The 23,118-nt window shown below is 52.9% G+C and overlaps 1 long non-coding RNA gene across 3 annotated transcripts; it reads left to right on the top strand.

Moving 5' to 3' along the window:
* The first annotated feature begins 927 nt into the window (after nucleotides 1-927).
* Nucleotides 928-22,702, top strand: LOC117203047 (uncharacterized). 3 transcript variants are annotated; one of them, XR_004485625.2, is made up of 3 exons: nucleotides 928-1,001; nucleotides 10,695-10,827; nucleotides 11,275-22,702. It is a non-coding gene; the product is annotated as an uncharacterized LOC117203047 (long non-coding RNA). The 3 variants fall into 3 exon arrangements; XR_004485626.2 differs by lacking the exon at nucleotides 928-1,001 and having other exon boundaries at nucleotides 3,606-10,827; nucleotides 11,275-13,662; nucleotides 21,582-22,702; XR_007477763.1 differs by lacking the exon at nucleotides 928-1,001 and having other exon boundaries at nucleotides 3,610-10,827; nucleotides 11,275-11,381; nucleotides 12,389-22,702.
* The last annotated feature ends 416 nt before the right edge of the window (nucleotides 22,703-23,118 follow it).

The following is a 23,118-nucleotide window of genomic DNA, read 5'->3' as shown; positions in this document are numbered from 1 at the left end:
AGGAACTGCATAATGCAATCTGGAAGTACAAGGGAATAAATTCACAGGGGGTGAATTTTACCAAATGAGAAACCAGAGAGAAGAAGGAGCCAGACAGATAAATTCTCTCTTCTTCTTTTCCATAGAGTCACTGGGCATGGCTCATCTGGAGAAATGGCAGGTGCAAGTGAACATACCTGCTGAGCAACCTGCTCTGTCTCTTAGTGGCTCTTTTGTTGCCAAGCCTGACAGCATACCACTTTGCATTGCTTCCCATCTTTCCTTGCCTCCCTTCCTTTCCCCTTATCCTCACCCACCTGGATTTGCATCTCCCAAAGGAGGTTTATGCACTTTAATCCCTAGTGCAGACTCTGCTTTTTGGAGGACCTAGCCTAAGATTAAAACTGAACAAATGACTCAACAAGAAACTTCAACAAAAACTAAAAGTAGTACAAGGAAGGAAAAATAATACTAGTATAGCACACGGCTCAGTCATAACATTATGAATACTAAATATCCAACAAAATTTGAGATATAGCTGCACTGGAAGGATGGTGGGGGAAGAGATACCAGTATGTGTAGTAGTGGTGGTTAAAAAGACCTAAATTCTCATCTTCTGATGAGAAACAATTAGACTGAAAAATCTGAAAACCTGAAAAAAAAAAAAACCTAAAAGAAACAACTAATAGAATTGACAAATGATAACCCTCTTGGTAAAGGGAAATGGGGAATTGAAGACAATTCGTTTTTATCATCTGAATTATTTGACTCTTCAACCATTTACCTTTATAACTTCAATTTTAAAAGATACATTTAAAAATACATCCCAAATGCAGGAGTGTGGTTTTGTTGTTGTTCCCTATAAAATCAAATTAGGGTAAATATGTGTTTAACTTTTAAAGAAACTTCCAGTTTTCTGGAGTAATGGTACAATTTTTTATTCCCTCTAGCACATGAGACTTTTCCCCGTGATGCCTCCTCAAAGGTATGGCCATCTCGTCAGAACTTCATGGCAAACGGCGGTAGGTACGGAGAGTCTGGGGGGCCCTGCGTCCATCTGCAGTGATGCTTAAGAGCCCCAGACTGGTGCTGTGTGGCCCTCACCCCAAGGCCACCCTTGGCATCAAACACCAGGCTTCCACCTGCCCTTGTGCCTTGCGGGTGTCAAGCTGCTTGCCAACTCTGGCAGCCAAGCGAATTCAGAAGCTAAACAAAGGCAGGGGACAGAGGAACTTGGAAGCAGTCTGTATAATGAGAGCTTATGTGCCAGCTAAGAAGCCTCACCGTTTCTCAGGATGGTGTTGTTCAGGCTGATGTCCAGGACAGTGTTTTCCAGTACAAATTCCATGTGCGAGGGGGAGAATTGTGTTAGGCTGGGAGACACCAACTGTGGAACAGGAGAATGAGCGCTTATGATGCACCCACTGGGTGCCAGGTGCCCTGCTGGGTATTTTTATGTGCACTGTCTCTGAGCCCCACTTAACTCTGCCGGGTAAGCTTTGTTCCACCTTGCAGATGAGGACCTGAGATTCAGAGAGGTTAAGTAACTGGCCAAAAGGCACACAGCACTAAGTGGGGAATCAGGATCCATCTACCTTCAGAGTCCCATGTTTCTCCACCAACATTCCTCTGGCCCCTTACCAGAAAGAGACCTCAAGTGGGCAGCTGCGGGAGGTTGAGAACTACCAGTTGGTGTGGAGGTTCCCAAGGAAAAGTGTCCCAGAATCTGTTTGCTCTCAGATCACTGCCACAAGACTGGGCTACAGGATAAATTGCCCCACAGTAACACCTGGAAAGCTTCAGCAGGTGGCTTTCCCCATCATCATCATCGTCATCATCGTCGTCGTCATTACGGTTGTCGTGCTGCCCAGCTTAACAACTGATGAAACCCTTGCACATCCCTTCTTTGATTCGAACTTACGGCACCCTGGGCGGGAGGAGTCATTATTCTGCCCATTTTTCAGATGAACAAAATGAAACTCAGAAATCCTTTCTCCTGGAACCCTCCTTTCTAGGGAGCTCCCTTTGGGGCACAGAGCTCTCAGGGCAGCCCCTCTGAGGGATGGGGTGGGAAGGCAGGGAACAGGCTCCCCATCCTGGGCAGTAAGGGGCCCTGCTAAATATCTGTGGCTGAGTCCTCACCCAGGTGAGGGAGGAAGAAGGCAAGCCGAGTGGATTACTGAGCATTTGAACTCAGCCTCAGAACAGCAAATATTGATTCAAGAAGCTGCCCAAAGGAGCTGACATTTTTATAGTCAACAAATAAAGCCGAGCCTCTCCCAGCCCCCCTTCGTCAAAGGCCCTTTCTCCCCACAGCTGTCAGGGCACGTTTCTGTCATCAGCGCCTGGGAAGAGGAGGAAGAACCAGTGGGAGACGTTCACAGGGCCCCGGCTGATGTCACCGCTTCACCTTTAGAGAGAACAGGGAGCCCCAGGCCCCAGGGCTGAGACCTCAGCCAGCCAGCTGGCCCCACAGGTGCCAGAGTCCCTCTGGGTAGAGAGAACCTGGCACTAGAGCCCCCAGAGACGAAAGACACGCCTCCCACGCGCAGCTTCCTCCTGTGGCGGCTCGGGGCCCTCATTCACAAGGAAGGACCTGAGGCCCAGAGAGATAACTGGGTCTCCAAGGTAAACAGCGAGGTCTGCCCAGGTCTTCCGCTTCAAGGCAGCAGGGAGGGCCAGCTCTCACCAGGCTGGAAATGAGAGGTGATCAGCCCTCTTTGCTCTGCCTATGGGACCCAGAGCCTGGCATTCACGCACCTGCCCTCCTGCTTCGCTCAGGAAGGTCCCTCTACCTGCATCCCTCCCTTCCCGAACCCTTATGGACCACCCATCATTCAGGGCCTTGCTCACCTGTCACCGCTTCAGGACGTCCTCCCAGCTCCCTCCCCCCTCCCCCCACCTCCAGGCGGCAGAAGTCACTGCTCTTTCCTCAGTGCTCCTGAAGCACAGGCTTGCTTCCTGTCTTATCCCGCTTAGGCTGTTTCACCCTGGGCGGTTCCTCCCTCGGAACCCTCTCTTAGTCCTTCCAGACCAAGAGGAGCAGGGGCTGTGCTTGATCCATTCCCGTTGCCCCAGAAGAGCCCAGAAAAGGGTCGGGCATTTGAAAGATGCTCCTTCAGTGCCTGTGGAATTGAATCATATCAATCTAATACTCAGGCACCACTAAGAACCCTTAGGAGCAAATTTAGCTGCATCTGGACTCAGGAAGGAAGCAGACAAGCCCCCGGTAGGCCCACCGTAGGAGGGAGGCTTAAGCCCTTTGTTCCTTTACTTGTCACCTTGCCGCTCAGCCTCCTTTCATCCATCCATCCATCCCCTGGGTTGAGCGTCTGCTCTGGGTCAGGCCCTGGTTGGGTGCTGGGAAGGCTTGGGGAGGAGGGGTGATGGTACACAGCTCTGCGCTCATCTGGAGCTTCTGGGCACGCCAGGGTACATGGCCCAGGGAACACAGGAGGCCTTTCCTCTCCCACGCTGGTCTGTGGGCCAGTCTGTGAGCTGTGGCTCTAGACACTGTGGCTTTTGGACTTCATGGAGTCAAGGGCAGCCCTTCGCAGAACCAGCCCAGGCAGAACTGTAGAGTAGGCCGTGGTCCTCACTACTGCTACTCTCCAGAGGCTCTCCACCTTCTAGGCACGTGGTAGGATTAGATTTCCAGGTCTCCTGTGGTTGGGTTGAGGCAGGGAGCTAGTTCAGGGCAGAAGTGGCACAGACCCCTTCCGAGATGCATATCTCATCACCTGCATGAGACCCTCAAGGACTCTCTTTTCTCCTGAGTAGGCCCAGAGGCCGTCCAGGGACCAGTAGTGGGGCAGCCCTGCTACGCTCCACACCTGATGTGTCCAAGGCAACTGCCCCATGTGTCACCATTTCTCCAGACAGCAGGAAGGGGACAGAGGGCGTGCAGCTGGTCTTTAGGGAAGTGACTTAGAGTTGTTTTTGTTGACATCTCGCAGCCTAAACTGTCACGTGGTCACGCATCCCACAGTGGCTCCTGGGAAATGTAGTTTCTAGTGCAGCAGCCTCGTGCCCTGCTGAAATGCAGCGAGGTTTATTATTCAAATGGAAAAGGAGGCAAGGATGCTTGGGGCAGTTAGTGGTCTTTGACTCACTGTCCCACTCTAAATAGCTCCTGGCTCTCCTCCACAGGCCCTGGCTGCCCACAGCCCACCCCCGAGCTGGCTGGACATGGGGACCTTCCTCATCCTTCCAGCTCTGAATGACCTGGCACAAAACATGTCTCTTCCAGGCCTTCCTTTTCCTCATTTGTAAAAGAAGGGCTTTCAACCAGTGATCACTGAGGTTCCTCCCAGCACTGACATTTGATGACTTGTGGTTTTGGGCAAGTTGTTTAACCTCTCCAGATTTCCATTTCCTCATCTAGAAAATAGAGATAAAAATAGTTCTTACCTCAGAGGGTTGCCGCGAAATCATCTAGGGTTATGCCTGACATATAAGAAGTAATCCATAAGCGTCTGCTATAATCAAAATAATCTGAGTTCCGCTTGTCAGCTCCTTAGAAAGAATCTGATGAACTTGCTCGTGCTGAGGCCTAATACAGGGTCAGTGAGTATTTGGCACAAGTGCTGCCATTATTCTCTCTCTGTAACAGACATCACCAATCAACCAAGATATTCTCTGGATTAGCCAGGGTGCAGCCTCACAGTCCACAGCGCCGCCCTCGCACAGCCCCCATTCAATCCAAGGCTCCGTCCCCTCCTTTGGGAAGCCTTCCTGCTTCCACCCCACGCGTGTTCCCAAAGCGGCCTACACATACCCTGTCGTGGCTTTTTTTAGGCTGAGTTGTGACTTTTCCTTTTGCTTGTCGGTGCCCCGACTAGACCATGAGTTCCATGAGGCAGGGACTGCAATTGGTCCCTCAAAGGTCTAGCCTGATGCCTGGAACATTGTATATGTTAAAAAATGAATCCTCGATCCTGTGGCTGGCGAGTCGGGGAGAAGTTTGGGGGACGGGCAGTGGGCTGTAGGACTGCCTCACTGACGACCGTATTCCCTGCCTCTGGAAGCCCCTGCAGGAGCTGTGGGTCAGGTCTCCCCGGCCAGATCTCCCCTGCAGGGCTGGCCGGACACTTCTGAGTGAGCTGGGCTAGCCAGCACACATGGGGCTGGGAGGAGGCCAACAAACAGGCGGGCCTCCAAGACCGCTCCGGGGAAGCTGCCCTCCCCAGGGTGCACAGGTGTCTGCTTGCACCTCAGGCTCCAGGCTCCAGGGCGCTTCCAACTTAACGACTAATGGACCTGCGGGAGCTCGGACACCTGCTTTCTGCTTTCACAGACCACTGCCCAGCATCACCTTGGTGACAGAACGGAGAATGGGTGGGGGAGGTCGGGGGCAGGAGAGGGCCAGGGAGAGGGCCAGCCATCTGCCTGGTTAGCCCGGAAGGGTGCTGACTGCAGGGCTCAGGCAGGCCGGGATGGGACAGCAGCCACAGCTGTGCTGGGGGGAGCCCGCCTTGCTGCATGGAGAGCTCATAGACAGGCAGAGGTATGGTGGCTCAACCCCCACCGGTTCCCAGTCCTGGCACAGAACCGCGCGGCACCATCTGACTTCAGGACATGGGTCCCAGGGGAAACAGTATGTGATCTGAGGGACTGGGAAGGCCTGTGTGTAACCACGTATCTACCCTCTGGCCTGTGACAGGCCCTGAAATGCAAGAATCAGGAGGAAGCCAGGGCGCCTTACGAAGAATACCTCTTGGCCACCCAATCTATCATTGCAGCCATTTTATAGATAAGAAACCTGAGGCTTGGGAAGGCTGACTTCCAGAGGTCACATAATTTGGAAACAAGGTCACATACCTCCGGGCATAGGGCTTGTCTCTCCGTCCGCAGGCCTCTGCAGTGAGGACCCGTTCCTCAGGCAGTCGTTGATGCCATTGTCCTGCAGCAGAACAGATCTGATGGGCAAGAGTCACCAAAGGATAACTAACAATTATTAAATAGTTAACATTTTCTTTCCTTGATGTCAGGTGATCCAAACAGCACGTGGGCCAGGGGCTGGGGATCAAGATAGGAGCAAACCACAGACCCTGACCTCCAGGACTCTGGAGCAGGCGGTGGACTCAGGACTGCCATGTAGTGGTGCCTGTGGAGTGTTCAGTGATGAGCTGGTGGCTTCTCCACTGGCAGCCTTGGGCAAATAAGAATAATCATACATACATACATATGCCTGGTATACGGGAAGAAACGTGTTAAACCCCATGTGTGAGCTCTCCCTTCACCCCCACCCTTGCCATGCCTGCCACCAGCCCTCTCAGGGCTCAGCCAGTGCCGTCCATTGCTTCTGGGAGGGTTAGGATTGTTCCAACAGGAACCGTACACAGCCCCTGGAAGAGAGGTACCAGCCATACCCCTAGGCTTGGCTCAGGGCTTCTGACCCTGCATGGCAACCCCTCAACTTCAATGACCCAAGATACCTCGGCAAATTACTCATCTTCCTGAGCCCCTATTTTCTCATTTTGTGAAACGGGGTCAGGATTCCACTTTGCCTGGAACGTCCTGTGTCCTCACCTATACTTATTCCTCAGAACAGATTGCTGGAAGCGGGAGTCCTGGATCAAAGGGCATCAGCACCTTTAAGGCTGGTGCTACATATTGCCAAATGGTTATCCAGAGCGATTGTGTCAGTTGAGAATTCTGCCAGCAGTAGGTGAAAGCACTTCTTTCCCTGCATCCTCTTCAACACGGAGAGTTAGCTTTTCCAGAGTGTTTCCAGTTTGATGGGTAACAAGGGCATCCACCCTGTGATTAAGCATGCTGTGTGCTGGTTTAAGTTCAGGTTCTAGGGGCAGACTGATGGGTGTAGTCCCGGCCCTGCCCCTAGGGCCATATGGCCCTGTTCACACTAGGCCACACTCCTTGGCCTCGGTTTCTTCATCTGTAGGATGGGGTTACATTGTGGAATTGTTGCGAGAATTAACTACCTTAATGTAAGCTGTGTGAAGCACGGTAGGTGCTTAATAAATGTATCATCTCTACTTCTTTGGCTAGCAGTAAAGTTGAACTTTCATATTTCTTATCTTTCTTCTCTGACAGATAATGTGTTTGTTGTTTGTCCACTCTTCTATGGCAGTACAGGGCTTTTTCTTACTGATCTTTTAATAAGTCTTTATCTGTTAATTACATGAACACTAGGTCCTCTAAATTTTAATTCCAGATGCCCATCACCTACAAGCTTTTAAAACTTAAATCCATCTCTGTGGGTGAGGCCAGGTTGTTAGCATTCCCGAGGCCATTCTCCTAGGTAGCCAGGGCTGGGATATGGTGGTCTAGTTTTGTATCATCATCTGCTTGCTAATTTAGTTTTATAAGCAGCTTGAGGTTCAGAAGTTTAAATGTTATGTGTGCAGCCACGTTCATCTTTCTTTTCCTTTATGATTTCTTCAGTATCTTTCATGTTTAAGGGGTTCCTCCTGTTTCTCCTGGTTTGCCTTTCCCATTCAGATGGTCACGTGTTTCTTCTGTTTCTGCGGTGGCTGCGCGTCTCACTTCCTGTGTGATCTTGGCAGTGTGCTGGACCCTCCTGGGCTTCTGTTTCCCCAAAATGAGGGGGTTGGGCTAAATCAGACTTTGCCAAAGGCATCCGAGATGCTTTGTGGAAAAAAGGTTTCCTGGCCAAGTAAGTTTGGAAAATGCACATTATGTCAAAAGTTCTGAGAAACAGCACAGAAAAGCAGGGTGACCCAGCAGTTTCTCTCCTGGGTATATGCCCAAGAAAATTGAAAACATGTCCACACAGAACTTGTACACAAATGTTCGTAGTGGCATTGTTCATAATAGTTAAGCAGTGAATACAATCCGATGTCCAGGAACTGATGAATGAATAACCAAACTACCCACACAATGGAATATTATTCAGTCATAAAAAGGAATGAAGTGCTGATTCATGCTCAGCATAAACAAACCTTGCAAACATTATGCCAAATGAAAGAAGCCAGTCCTGAAAGACCATGTAGTATAATTCCAGCTATACAAAATGCCCAGGTTAGGCAGATCTATAGAGACAGAAAGTAGGTTAGTGGCTGCCCTGGGCAGAGGGACTTGGGGGGAAATGGGGAATGACTGCTGATGGGCACAGGGTTTTTCTGGTGGGTGAGAAGAATGTTCTAAAGTTAGATTGTATTGATGGGGTACAACTCTGTGAATACACTAAAAGCCAGTGAACTGTACAGTTTAAAGGAATAAGTTTTATGGCATGGGATTATGTTGCATAAAGCTGTTAAAAAAGAAAAGAAAAGAAAGGAAAGAAAAAGAAAGGAAGGGAAGAGAAAAGAAAAGAAAGGTTAGGACTTTGGAAGAGCTGGGTGCTTCCCAACTTTGTGTCCACCTATTCCCAGGACCTGGAGCAAGATTTTTTTTAAGCCTTTTCAACCCTTGGTTTCCTCCTCTGAAGAGCACAGCTCAGAGCACGACTCTGCGTTGTGCAGATGAAAAAGACACTTCCACATCTGCTCCTTGCAGCGTCTCCAGGAAGAGGCGGAAGCCAGAGAAACGAAATCGGAGGCCCCGCGAGGCTGGCTTGCCTAGGTTCACAGAGCCGCTAAGTGGTGTGGTGTCGGGATTTGAATTTGTTTCTCTCAGGCCGGTCACTTGGAATGACGCTGGCCCAGCTGGGCTCATGGGTTGCAGAGAGATCTGCAGCAATAATGCAGAGTGTGCTCTGAGAGCCGAAAGGGGCTCTACAGATGGGGTGCGTGCTAGCCAGTGAGGATGGGAGAGGTGTGTCGGGGAGAGCCACACCTGTACCCACTTCCTCTGAGGCTGGGACAGCCTTGTCCCAACCTGCAGGCCCTGAGCTTTGTGTTTCTTCTTGTTGAAATGGGAGGCTAGGCCTTACCTCATGGCAGCTGGTGGGAGCTCCTAGTAATGGCAGCCCCCCTTTGAGTGTTTACCAGGTGGCCTGCGCTCTGCTGGACTCAGGGCCTCGCTGGGCTAAGGCTCGGGAGAGCCTGTGAGTTCAGTGTGGTCACCCTCTTTCACAGAGGAGCAAACCAGCCATCGTGCCACTGTTACATATTCCTTGAAGAGATGATTAAAGGCCATATAGTATTCTGTCTTAGGCATGTACCTCCTTTCACTGTTTCTCTAGTATTTGACATTTGTTCCTATTTTATTTTAAAATGCAAACAACGCTGTGATGGACAAACTTACATATACATTTTTGTGCACCTCTCTGCTTATTTCCTTGAGGTCGATGCCTGGAAGAGGAATTACCAGGTGAAAGGGTATGAACTCATTTACTGTTCTTCGTGTGTTGCCAGGCGGCTTTCCAGAAAAGAAAGGCTGAGACATCCACATTCCCACGAGCAGCATTGGCCACGCCAGTGGGGGTAGATTAGTAACCAGCTTGGGCGTCTGTTCTCTCTCGTCCATTGGGATGATCCCCTGAAAACTGACCTGATCTCACACTTGTTAAAACTTATCTTAACTAGTAACTGGAAATACTCAATTCCATGAATCTATTCTATGGGTTTATGGAAATCCCCAGGGCACCTTCCCACGGAAGCCTAATTGGTAAAGTAGATAATACATCAAGAGGGAGTTGATTTATTATCTCCCCCTCCTGCTGACAGCCTCCTATCAGAAACTTTGTGCTGAGATCTCAGGTGCCATCTGCTGCTTGAAATTGCCAGTCCTTGTGAGAAGTACGGGCCTTTGAGTCTGTCGTCTTCCATCCAGTCAATCATAACAATTCCTAACGTGTACTGAGTATTTACTCAGTAAGCTGTGTGTATTAAGTAATTAATCCTGATAGCAATCCTATGAGATAGACCTTATTATTATGCCCGTGTTAACAGGGGGATGAGGAAATGAAGGCTCAGAAAGCTCGAGTAACGTGTCTGAGGTCACACAGTGAGTGAGTAGGTGGTAGATTAGGGATTTGATTCCAGACAGTCTGACTCTACAGACCGTAGCCTCACCCAGCACCGTGTACCGCTGCTGTACTGTCTGGTGATGGGCAACAGGTACTCTTGGTCAACCAGTCTTGAATTGGCAGGAGGGTACAGAGACCTGAGACCCCATGGCTGGGGCCAGCTTCTGGTCAGCCCCTGTGAGAACAGCACTGACAGGGAGATTCAGCAACACCTGAGACGACCTAGTGAGGTGTTGGTGTCCATCAGAGGAGGCAAGGTACAGAAAACAGATGGAAAATGGTTTTTATCCATTTTCCTTTGTGTTCAGTGGAAGGGGATGTTTCCTTGTACCTCTTCCTTGGCTACCAAGAGTGACCAGTACTAAGGATCGATGGAGCCACCAAGATTCTCTAGGGTCCTGCCTAGCCGTGCCCACTGCATTCTGCCCCCGTCCCAGCAGGGCTGAGGAGTGTGGTGTGTGTGGGCACGTGTGTGCCAGTGTGTGTCACTCGTGCTCACCTCCGGTTTGCTGAAGCAGCGTTGAGCCCTGGGCCTGGCCTGGGGAGGAAGCGCTGTGCTGGCCTGGCGTGGCACTGGGCATGGCATGTGCTCAGAGAGGTGACAAAGCCGGGAGGGGCCTGATGGGTGCCTGGAGAGTGAAGAGATGGCTCAGCAAAGGCCTCAGCCCACCTCTTCCATGAGTTCCCACTGCACTGTCAGCTCTGTGAGAGCTGGGGCCCTGCTGCTTGTCGGCTGCCACGTCCCCCCTGGTAAATAGTTGACAAATGTTGGGTGGAGGCAGGTGCGCTATGAACAGAGGCTTCAATTTTTTGGTGTTAGGAAAATAGACATAAAGCCCAGGAAGGGAAAGTCGGATGTGGAAGAAAAGAGCCGTGAAGGGAAGTGACGTGAGATGCTGTGTGTCGGACCTGGGATGACGAAGTGTAACCTGGAGCCTGCTTGCCAGGAAGAGGTAAGCGGACGTGCCGGCTGAAGGAGGGGTGTGAGTGCCGCAGGAGGGCTGTGCGAGGGTGTGGGCTGTGGTGAGAGAAGAGGCTGGAAACAGGGATGGGGGCCGTCTGGGAATCGCCCGTTGCGGGGTGCATCTCAATTGCCGGGAGGGCTTGTGAAAACACAGGCTGCCCGGCTGCACCCCCAGGGTCTCTGATTCAGTAGATCTGGGTTTGGGCCGACAGTCTGCATGTCTAGCCGTTCCTACTGACAGCTGCACAGCGCTGAGCTCCGCCTTCCTGCTGCCTGGGGTCACCCTGGCCCTGCATCGAAGGCTGAGCCTGGAGCATCACCACCAGGGAGCTTCCCCCGTCAGCACATGAGGCTGCCTCGAGTGATGGGGACGGATGAGGCAGGAGGCCGCCCTGTGGTTTCCTGCCCACACGCAGTCACATCTGTTTTCCTCCAGAAGCGAGGTCCTTGCGTGAGCACACGGTGGAAACGAGACGTCAAGAGCAGCACGAAGTAGGGCCCCAGCGAGCCGTCGTCCCACCACGCTGCCTCACCCGAAACAAGGTGGGCTTTTCTTGCCTGCCTCCACGTCGCCTGCAGACGGCTGCGGATGCCCGTGGCGGGCTGGGGTGGGAGGAAGGCCAGGAGGGGAGCTTCAGAACTAGAGACTCCTTCCAGAAGGAGACTCCTGAGAGATGCTGGACAGAGTGTACACATTCACATGCTCCGGGATGAGAAAACCAAGTCAAATGCCTGTTCCTGAAAGGGAACCCACTGGCCCCTGAGATGCCAGTCTGCACCCACCGAGCTGAGGGGACGGGGAGCAGGTCTTCAGAGTGAAGACTTAGGGAATCAGAGGTGAGGCTAGAAGAGGCAGTGCATGTGTAGAACGGGTTCAAGACCCACCTCCGTGGCTTAGGAGGGAGTGGCATCAACCAAGTTACTGAACTCTGAAACCCTGAAACCCGCATCTGTACAGCCAGTGTACCGAAAGCATTCAATTCAGTAGGCTGGGGTGGAGATAACAGGGGATGAAATGTATGTGGCAAACTCCTGGTGCCCTGATGGGTCTCGTTCGGGGCCAGCCAAGTCCCCGCATGGGAGGCTGTGCCTGGCCCAGGCCTCCTCCTGGGCGGCGGGTCTCAGGAGGGCCCGAGGCCCGGGGAGCCAGGCTGCAAACCGGGCAGCGGAGCAGCAGGGCGGCAGCTGCTGCCTTTCATCTGTCAGGCTTCCCTTCAGGAGAGGGCACGGCTCACAGACCCTAACCACTCAGGCTTCCTGTGCTCCTGTGTGGGTTTCTCGAGAGCCCAACCCTACAGGCCCCGCCTGCCCTGATCCAGCCGCGGCCTGGGACGCTGGGGGGAAGGATAGTCAGGGATTCCTTTAGGCCGGAGTTTCTCAAACTTAAGTGCGCCTCTGAATCACCTGGGGGCTTGTTAGTGGACTATGGGGCCCACTCCCAGAGGTTCTGACTCGGTGGGTCTGGAGTGGGGCGTGAGAGTCTGCATTTCTAACCAGTTCTGGGGTGATTCACACCTTGAGGACCACTGTGTTAGGCTTATCTCTGCCAGGACTTCTCCCGATTCCACCCAACACGGTGCTGGGGCCTGGCACCGTTCGCACCCGATGTCACCGGCAAGGGGCTCGCAGGAACCTGTGCTGGCTGGTGACTGCTGTGTGGCTTGGTGGGCAGGCCCCCAATACCTACTGTCACGGCAGAGGATAATTTCTGTCCCTGGTCTGGCCCACAGGCCTCTGCCCTTCTGCCATTCCTCCCCAAACCAGCTCTACGTCCTTAGCCCTTGGCTCCAGAAGGGTACCCAAACCTGGACTGAGTTCGGGGGCTCCTTGCCCCTTGGAGAGAAGGAACTCTTTCGTTCCTCTTCCCTTTGCCTTTTCCCTAGGACACAGCTCCGTCAGCCTTTCAGGCCTCTCCCTGGGCCCCTCCCCACATTCACCCCGGGATGGCCTCGGTCCTCTCAGGGCCACCCTCTCGCGTCTCTGAAGCCCCAGCCCTTCCCCCACATCCCCTTCACCATGCACGTACCTCACTGGCCGTAGGCTTGATCTTGCTTGGCTCTGTGGTTGGCCAGGGCCCCCGGTCAGGAGCTCTCCTTCGGCCCCACGAAGGGGGCAGTAAGGGAAGGGCCGTAGGCTCAGGACTGTGTTGGTCCTGGTGGGAAATGCTTGCCCCCTGTGGGTCCACCTGCAAAGTACGTATGAAGCAATTACTTAACAAAGGGAAAGGCAGTTAAGGAGCTCAATAAATAGTTTTTGAATAAGGGAACACAAATCTCCTCTCCATGCTGCACACTCAAAAACGCCTCTGATGAGAAAGCACTTTGATTCTGGGAGCCCCGCAGGTGTGCGTGCGAAGCCCTTGAGTGCCGACCCAGAATGGGCAACGGGAGCCCCGAGGCAGGAAATTTCTCTGGCACCGTGATTTCCAGTGCGTCCCGTGGCAACGGGTGTGCCAGGCTAAACACTTCTACACACCCCAAAAAGGGACCTGGGGATGATACGCTTGGGAAGCACTGAGTGACAAAGTGTCAGCTGGTCCCTGTACTAGGGAGACTTCTCTGAGCCTGGATCCGGGAGGGGCTTGCTCTGGCCTTGAGGACAATATCCCAAGCTTATTGGCTCCGAGGGCCGTCTGCTGGATACCTGTCTGGGAACCTGGGGGAACATAAATATGAGAACCGGAATGAAGGCAGTTTTTATATCCCAACAGAGCTCCATAGGCGCCAGCATTTGTGCCCAATGAAGGACAGGGTTTCCTTTCCTTCCAGGCTCCCACCAGCAAGGCCAGAGGGAGGCACGACCCTCACCCCTGACTCCCAAAGAGGTAAGTGCTGAGGACCATGAATAACCTGATGACCTGGGGTCAGAGGTCTCCTCATATACACGTGCACACACCTGAGCTCTGGTTGTTGGCTGGCTGGCTGGCAAAATGAATGGATGGATGGTTTTCAGTCTCTGCATGTTTGACAGCCCCCGTGCTGAAACAGATATTTCCTTGGCAGTCCCCACACCAAAAGCCCATTGACTCAACTTGCTTTGGCCAGCTCAGCCCTGAGCCCCATGGGGAGCATGGACAGGGAGGGTGATACTGTTCCTCCAGAGGCTGAGATCTTGGTATCCTTGGCCTGGTTTAACTCTGTTCAGGCTGCTATAACAAGAATATCACAGACTGTGTGGCTTAAACAGCAAACATTTATTTCTCATGGTTCTGGAGGCAGGGAAGTCCAAGAGGAAGGTGCTGGCTGACTCTGCCTGGTGGAGCCCACTTCCTGGTTCCTAGTCAGCTCTCTTCTCGCTGTGGCCTCAAGTGGTGCAAGCGGTGAGGGAGCTCTCCAGAGTTTCTTTCACAGGAGCCCTAATTCCGTTCCTGAGCGCTATACCCTCAGGACCCAATCACCTCCCAACACCATCTCCTTGGGGGTTAGGTTTTAACATAAGAATTTGGGGGCACACAAACATTTAGTCTCTAGCACTCTACCAGCTCCATCCAGGGCCACCGTTCAGTCTGGTCATACAGGCCTTCCAGAAGCATACAGATGATTATAAAGATGGACAGACAGGGGATCAGCATTGCCATTTATGGGGGTCGCTCAAGCCTTGATTTGCCATTTACCCCTGTGTGACCTCGGCGGCCACTTAAGCCCTCCAGCCCTCCAACCCTCGTTGCCTCACCTCCCTGCCACCCTCAGGGGGCTGCTAGTGAGATGGAACGTGGTCATGTGTGGACACTTGCAAGGTCCGTGGAGAGTGCCACACGCTGTGCAGATGTCAGGGGCTGTGACTGTGGTCATGGCAGCTGGTGAATCACAGCCACAGGGATCTGTCATCTTCAGGCTGGAAGTGAGGCCTCCTGGACTCCCTTGTGCTCCGGTCGCCCTTGGCTCAGAGCCCTGCTGCGGCCACTGTCCTTTCCTTGGGCTGACCCTACTTTCACCCCAGGCCCCTACCAGACTTACTCACCTTGGCCTGGGGGAAACAGCACCTTTTCTGCCTGGAATCCCGGGCCATCCCTTGGCTTCTGGACAAAGCAGCCCATTTTCAGCCGCTGCCACTCCACTCACCCCATCCCCTTCCCAGCTCCTCTCAACCAGTGACCTTCCTCACAGCAGCCCCCTCCTTCCTTCGCCTCTGAGGTGGCACTGACCCTGGGAACAGAAAGACCTCGGTTCTGCCACGCTTGCATTGGACAATGACTCAACCACTCTGTGACCCATTTTCCCTGCCTGTAAACAAGGACCCTGGCGCCCTGCAGGTTGCAGTGAAGATAAAGCAATGACATGTGTGATGTGCTGGCTTAGTGCCCAAAACATGGCATTTGCTCAAGAAATGTGAGGTTTCCTCTCCTCTCCAAGTGCACCGCAGACTCTGCTCTCAGAGTCTCTGAAGTGAGGCTCCGGGAGCCCCCACCAGAGGCGCACACAGATAAAGCCTGCAGGGCCTCTGCCACTCAAGCTCATTCAAGGAAGCTGAGTCTGAGCTGAGGAGGAGAGGAGTCTGAGCTGCTCATCAGCCTTTTTCTGCCGTTTTTTCTTGCCCCTGAAGACAGAGGCAGCTGACAGTGTCCAGGCTTAGGGCTGCTGGCCCACACCCCACCCGGAGCCCTCGGAGTCAGGTAGAGGGGGAGAGAGTCTGGAATCCACATGACGAACAGCGGGCCTTGACTGGCCCCTTCTTACACATCATCTTGGGACAGGTGAACCCCAGAGACAGGGTTGTCCCAGCCCAAATCCACAGTGAAATTGACTGGGCCCTGCCCCTCCAGCACGGGGGATGTCCACTGCTGCAGACAGCTTCAGATTCCTTGGACGTGGTTCAGTGGGAATCAGCTCCATTTAACCTCCATGCACCGTGCACCGAGCCCCTCCTCAGTACCTCCCAGGGATGCAGGGATGAGTAGAGCACAGTTCCTACCCTCCGGGGGCTGCCAGCACAGGTGATGAGGAAGATGCTGAGAAGCGGCACCTACACTAGCGGTGCGCCACCTGCAGACATCTAGAAGGAGACTGACGCCTGGGCCCACCCAGAACACGGAACGCAGGCACACGCACGCACGCGCTGGACATCACCTCTGCCCTGTCCACAGTGCCTGGCCTGTGGCTCCTCCACCCCTGTACCAGTCCTTCTGGGCATGCTCCTGCCTCTAGGTTTCTGTTGTCTGGGACACCCTTTTATGATGTCAGATTTACTGAGGTATATAATTTATACAAGTAGAATCCACAGGTTTTAAGCGTACAGTTCGGAGTTTGGACAAACGTATACAACTGCATAGCCTCCTGCCACAGGCAAGACATAGAACATTTCCCCACCGCACGAAGTTCCCTCAGTGATCCAACGGCTGGCTCCCTGCCTCCTCGGATCCTGTTTAAATCGCCACCAGCATTCATTCCCTCTGTCCTGCTTAAAACTTCTCCCCAGCACCAGACATCTCGTGTACGTATATACTTACGTACGCATCTTACGTACTCTCCATCCCGTACGTGATTTTTCTGTTTGGTTTGCTGTTGTATTCCCGGCGCTCAGGAATGAGAGCTCAGAACCCCCAGTCCAGAGAGAGAGAGATAAGAGAGATGGGGGGGTTGTGGGAACAGTGGGGGTGCCTCCCTCAGCTGGGGGGACAGACCTGGAGGGCGGCAGGTGGACAAAGGAGGAAAGTACGTTGTCATCTGAGCATCAGAGGTCGTATGGTGGGAATGATGAGAAGTGGCTGGAGAGGTGAGCAGAGGGCATCAGTTCTGCTGGACAGGGAGTTTCTCACGCATTTGACCCCCTACCTTATTCCCCAAAGCAGCCTCCTCCAGAGCAGGATCGATAAGGGAGACTTTTAAACAGGGTCTGATCCACATGTTAATGGGGACTGTCCAGGTGCATCTCAAGGGCAAGGCTGGAAGAGCGACAGCCCCACAGGCTGGCCCCTAGGAGCTGGGAGGGAGGTGATGGTGGCTGAGATTGGGCCTGGGCAGTGGGTGGGAGAGGAGAGAATTCAGTGAGGGCAGCAGTTGGTGGCAGCGGTGTTGGGGGGACCGGGAGGCAGACTTGGAGCTTGGACTTGACGCCCCTGGCAGTACGGTCCCGATGGAGTCAGGCCTGGGACTGGAGCAGTGCAGAGTGTTCTTAGGAGATGGGGTTTCAGTGCCCACAACATTCCCATAGCTTGAGAGGGACATCAGTGGGCTGTTCTTCTGCCTGGAACCCCCTGGGCTAGGGGTCACGCCTGGCTCAGTTTCTCCCCCAGGGCCGCTCCTCCTCGGCTCCTAGCCTGCAAATGCCAACCTCTCAGCTCTGGCCACACTCTGCCTTTTCATTCTTCATGCTGCTGGTGCTTCAGATCGCCACCGGCCAGGGTGGCTTTCTCACTGCAGGACACCAGTGGGTGATTTCTGAGCCCCTCTGGAAGCTTCCTTCTGGCTCACCCTTCCAGAGGCCGGGCATGTCCTGATACTTCCATGAGGCTGTGTGATGTTTGGGACTTTGTCTTGAAGTCCATCTTAGACATTTCAGCCCCTCAGAGGGCTTGAACTAGGACTTTAGATTTGCTTCGCCAGGGAGGTGTGAAGGATTAGTCAAAAGATGTTGTTTTGTTGTTGTTGCTTTCCATGTCAGCAAATTTTAGCTGAGGCTTCACTCCGTGCTTAGCTCTGTGATAGGAGCTGGGGATGTGGAGATGGATAAGACACACTCATTGCCCCAAGCACAGCAAGGGAAGATGACATATGAGCCAATAAACCACAACAAAGAGAGGTACATAGATGTAGAGCACACTGTGGGGCATCTCAAGAGGCTGTGGTTGAATATGGGAGGGAGTGTTCAGGGAAAGCCTCCTAGAGGAGGTGACGTTTGAGCTGGGTTTTGAAGGATAAATAGGAGTTCACTCATGGTGCATACTAGGGAAGGCTGGCAGGTATTCCAGCAGAAAGAAAAGTTTCTGCAGGGCCTGGAGGACTGAAGGTCCATGATGGGTACAGAGCTAGGATCATTGATAAAGTCCTTGCTGGGTTGCTGGGGTGACCAAGCGTGACTGCGGGGAGGAAGACGTTCATCTTGGAGAGCAGTGTGGGCAGTCCTTCACTGACTGCTTTCAGCCTCAAATTATGTCTGATTGGCATTTGCTTGCATTCTGCCCCTGCCATCCTTTCCCCGTGGCCTTCTCTTGTCTTTCCTCTAACTAACTCCCCTGTCTCCCTCTGGGTTTGCCCCTTCTATGATAGTCTGGGACTGGGTGTGAGGCACTGCGGGACCCTCCTAGCCACACAGCAGGGTCTAGAGCTGCTCCAGCAGCTCGTGGAGAGGCGAGAAGCAGGCCAGGGACTCGGGCAGGCAGCTGATGCCCAGGAAACTAGTGGGGATCTGTCTGTGGGTGACAGGACCCCAGCTTTGAAGGGCAATCTCCCCACCTGCTCACTGATCACCATGTGGGGCTCACAGCAGGGCTCTACCTCGGAGGGCACCTGGGATCCCAGTAGGAGGGCTGCTCAGAACCAGGCATAGGAACCAGGGCAGAGAAGATGAAGCCAAGCCCATCGGGTAGGACAGAGGCAGTTAGGGATGCCTGCTCTGGGCAGCAGCATGGGGGCTCAGAGAGCTACATGGGAGCCCGGAGCTGCCAGGTGGGGCTGAGCCCGTTGCTAGAAGACCTTCCTCTGATGTAGACACCTTTGTCAGGCTGGAGCCAATAGGTAGGAAGGAAAACCAGCTCCATTACCTTGGGAAGGGAGGTGCTTCACATTTTTGACTGTTTTCCTTCACAGAATCTTGAAGGCTTGGCAGGTGTGAGAAGCTAATGTTTCACATTGATCCCTAGTATTTATCTGGGGCTTTCCATTTGCCAGGAACTGTGCTATGTGTTTTGAAAACCCTGCCTCATTTAATCTTCATATTCGCTCTGCTCCGCTCCGCGTGGGAGGTGCTGTTATCATCCCTACTTAGAGACGAGAAACCACAGCTCAGGGCGGTTAGACGTGGCCAGGGCCGAGAAACTAAGTGCTGGTGAGACTGGCAGCTGTGCCCCGGACCACCAGACGGTGCCTCCTTACCGCCCCCCACCCCGGGCACAGAGGGGTGCCCGCACTGTGTGCCTGCCCCGCCCCACTCTGCTCCCCGCTCTCCCCGAAGCGTGTGCTTTGGGGGATGGGCTGGATGGGTCCCTGCCGTGGGTGGGAGAGCAGGGCTGCTCTGAGCTCGGCAAGCCCTCCTGTGCCGCCTCTCCCCTCCCCCAGCTCAGCGGAGGCCCAGCCCGGGCGTCTGTGCCTCGCGTTGGCCCTCCTGGGGCTGAGAAGCCACCCGAGGCTGAGTCACGGAGACTTCCTTGGGATTAACGCTCCTCTGAGGTCCACGGTACCTGGTTGTGGCAGAGGCAGTTGGCCCTTCCAGCCAAGCACTAATCCTAGTGAAATACTTGGTATTTCCAGTCATTCCGGCTGGAATTAAACTTAAATCAAGCCCCAGAAAGCACAGCCAGGAGAATGTGAGTTGAGTTGCCAAAGAAACCAGGCATCCGGCCTGCTCAGACGCTGGGCTCCCGTCTCAGGGCAGGCGGGCCATTCATGCCCCGAGAGCAGGAGGGGCAGAGACCACAGCAGCACGCATGGCACTGCCCGCCCAGGCACCTCCCTCCCTCGGCCCACCTGTCTGGCGTGTCCTCGTGTCCCTGAAAATTACCACGTGGTCAGACGACAGCCTCTCAGCCAGGTTGCCTGAGGCAGCAGGGGTCGGAAGCTGGGTCCGACCTGACTCGGCAGCGATCACGGTCCCTCTGCCCAGTGTCACGCGATCAGCGATGGCAGCAGAGGGGCAGCCCAGGTTGCCCGTGAGGAGCAGGGGCACCGGAGCTGCTGCCTGAGCCTGACTCCACTGCCCACTGGGGGACCACTAACGCGTGACCATCTGGGCCTGAGTTCTCCTGTTTGGAAAAACGAGACAGTGGGTCCCTCAGCGGGTGACTGTGAGTGTTCAGTGAGTGGGTTAGTACAGATGAAGAGTTTGGAACTGTGCCTGGCATATTGGAGCACTGTGTGCTTCCGTTATGCTCTGGGCCTCGGTTTCCTCACCTGCAAGACGCAGCTGAGGGAGGGGCTTGACCCCCACGGGCCCTCATGTTCTGCCGTTCTCTGGCTGTGACCAAGGCCCCGCCCCCAGAAGAGCACTTACCCTCCAGGGGAGGAATTGGCTGGACAGACAGCATTATATGCCCCACAAGCCACACCCTGTCCAGTGGCTGTGCCTGCGTGGAGTGTATGTATGTGTGCATATTTGTGTGTTTATTTGTGGACATGTGCATGTGTGTGTTTGTGGGTATGTGTGTACACATGTACACAGGTATATTGTGTAGGTGCGTATATGTATGTGTGTGTTTGTGTGGATATGTATGTGTGTCTCTGTATATGTGTACAGGTGTCTGTGTGTATATGTGTGTACACGTGTGCATGCAGGTACATGGGTATGTGTGTATTTGTGTACAGGTATGTAAGTGTTTTGCGTATTGTATACATGCGCATGTGATGTGGGCGTGTGATATATACATGTGGGCATGTCTGTGCACACGTGTATACGTGTATCCAGGTGGGGAGCACAGAGAGCCAGCCCATTTGGTTCTTTGTTGAAGCTCAGGTGGGACTGTGGCCCCCACCTCATCTCACACCTCCTCTCAAACCTGTCTGAGTGCACAGTGGAGGTGACACGAACCCAAGAAGGATGGATGGAGGGCTGGGGTAGGAAGTGAAGGTGAGGTGGAGGGCAAGAGTGTCTTAACCAAAGAAATCCAGCAGGATTTAGAGTGGAGGAGCTGGAGAGTGAAAATGAGGCCAGTTACTCTGGTTGGCATTATGCTCTAAGCTCTGTGGCTCTCATGTTGTAGACCAGGAAGGTAAAGCTCAGAGAGGTCGAGGAACCTGCCTGAGGTCGTCAGTGGTCGAGCCAGGACTGGGCTGCTTCACCACCCTGGGCTGACCGGTAGGAAAAGGCCGACAGACAGGCACCATCACTGGAGCCTCCCTCTGCACGGCTCCAGGCCAGGGTGGCAGTCAGTGTCCCCAAAGTGCTAGACGACAATGTCCCCGGCTTGGTGTAGGGGACGGATTGCTGAGGAGGAGAAGACGGCATTTCTACTTTAGTTCTGTTTACAGGGTGTATCTTTGGTCAGGTCAAGTCAACTTTCTGGGCCTCAGTTTGCACATCTGTCATATGGGGCCACTACCCCACCCTGGCCTCATATGAAGAAGCCGTGTAGTTGCTGGGGTTGAATGTACAGCCTTTGGCGCCCTTGGAGTGAATCCCAGACCTGACCCTTAGCAGCTGTGTGACTTTGGGCCAGTCAACCTCTCAGCCTCAGTTTTCTTACACGTACAATGGGGATAACAGTGGTCGCTACATCATGGGGCTGCTGTGAGTGTTAACTCAAAGAACGCCTGTAAAGCACTTAAACAACACCTGGCACAAAGAAAGAGGCAGTAAAAGTTAATTACTTTTTTGTTTTTAAAGTTAATTACTTTTGCCATTGCGATTATTTCTTAAGGTTGTTAGGAGAACAAAAGAGGCTTGCTCAGAGGAGACTGCTGAGCTGTGGAGAGACCTGCTGGAAGGGAGGTAGACAATATTGACATACAATATGAAATAACATGGTAGTTTGCACTCATTCTCACCCTCCTTCCCTTTGGGAGAAATGTTCATTCTCACCCCACTGACATTGGACTTGACCATGTAATACAATTCAGCCCACGGAATGTGAATAAATATGGTGATGTATTCCAGGTCTCAGCAGAAGTTTAGCGAGAGTTTCCATCATCGCACTTGCTTGAGAAGTGTGTCAGAAGAACGCACTGACCAGCTGGGGAAGCTCCTACAGCCTGGGCCCTGGGATGAGGAGTTGTGGGGCGGAGCCCGTGGAGCCACAGCCGACAGCCTCCCACAGGTGATGTGAGTGCGAGGGAGATGTGCGTGGTTGTGAGCCCCCGAGACACTGGGGTTGCTTGTTACCACAGCCGAACTGACACAGTATCGAGAAGAAGAGGGGTTGGAATATTACTCAGCCATAAAAAGGAATGAAATCTTGCCATCGGCAACAACACGGATGGACCTAGAGGGTATTATTCCAAGTGAAATGAGACAGAGAAAGACAAATACTGTATGATTTCACTCACATGTGGAATCTAAACAAAACAAATGAACAAACATAACCAAACAGAAACAAGAGTCATAGACACAGAGAACAAACAGGTGCTTGTCAGAGGGGCGGGGCGTGGGGAGGAGGAGAGAAATAGGCGATGGAGATTAAGAGGTACAGACCTGCAGTTACAAAATAAATGAGTCACAGGGCTGAAATGTACAGTGCGGGGAATATACTCAATTATTATGTAATATCTTTGTAGGGTGACATCTTGTAACTAGACTTATCATGGTGATCATTTTGAAATGTATATAAATATCAAATCACTCTGTTGTACCCCAGGAACTAACATAGTGTTGTAGGTCAATGACACTTCAAAAACAAACAAACAAACCCATAGAAAATGAGATCAGGTTTGTGGCTACCAGAGACAGGTAGGGGGCTCGGGGGAAGGGAATAAGATGAAGGTGGTCAAAGGTACATACTTCCAGTTATAAGATAAATAAGTACTAGGGATGTAATGCATAACATGATAAGGATCATTAACACTGCTGTAGGTTTTAAATAAAAGCTGCTGTCGAGTAAATCCTAAGAGTTCTCATCACAGAGAAAACACTTTTTTTTTTCTATTTCTTTAATGTTGTATCTGTATGAGAGGGATGATCACCAAACCTACTGTGGTAATCGTTTCATGATCTATGTAAGTCAAATCATTATGTTGTGCACCTTAAACTCATACAGTGCTGTACGTCAATTATATCTCAATAAAACTGGGGGAAAAAGGAGGAGGGGGGAGGGGAGGGGGAAGGGGGAGGGACTCTAAGGAGGTGTCCCACTGCCTCGAGAGAGGAGAGGTGCCAGGCCTTGGAGGCTGAAGTCAAGGAGGGGGTTGAAGTAGACAAAACACATGCACACGCAGGTGTGCACGGGCATACACACACGTGAAACACAAGGCAACCCTCCACATCGGCTGCCCTTTATTTCCATAAGACCCTGTACTAGTCAGCAGGTCCCTGGAGCCGGCTAGCTTTCCCACAGGGTCTTCTCGTCCCCCACCCTCCCCCGGGGGCTCCTCCGTTGCTCCTGCCCTTGGTTCCTGGATCGTTCACATCAGAAAGCCCAAGAACCCTTTGCATTGGCTGCTGTTTTGTTTGCCTTCGCTCATGCCATGCTGTTGTGGAT

This window comes from Orcinus orca, chromosome 1 (assembly GCF_937001465.1).
Source record: "Orcinus orca chromosome 1, mOrcOrc1.1, whole genome shotgun sequence".
NCBI classification, from domain to species: Eukaryota; Metazoa; Chordata; class Mammalia; order Artiodactyla; family Delphinidae; genus Orcinus; species Orcinus orca.
Note: the sequence above shows the minus strand (reverse complement) of the source record. Positions and strands in the feature narration are given on the sequence as shown.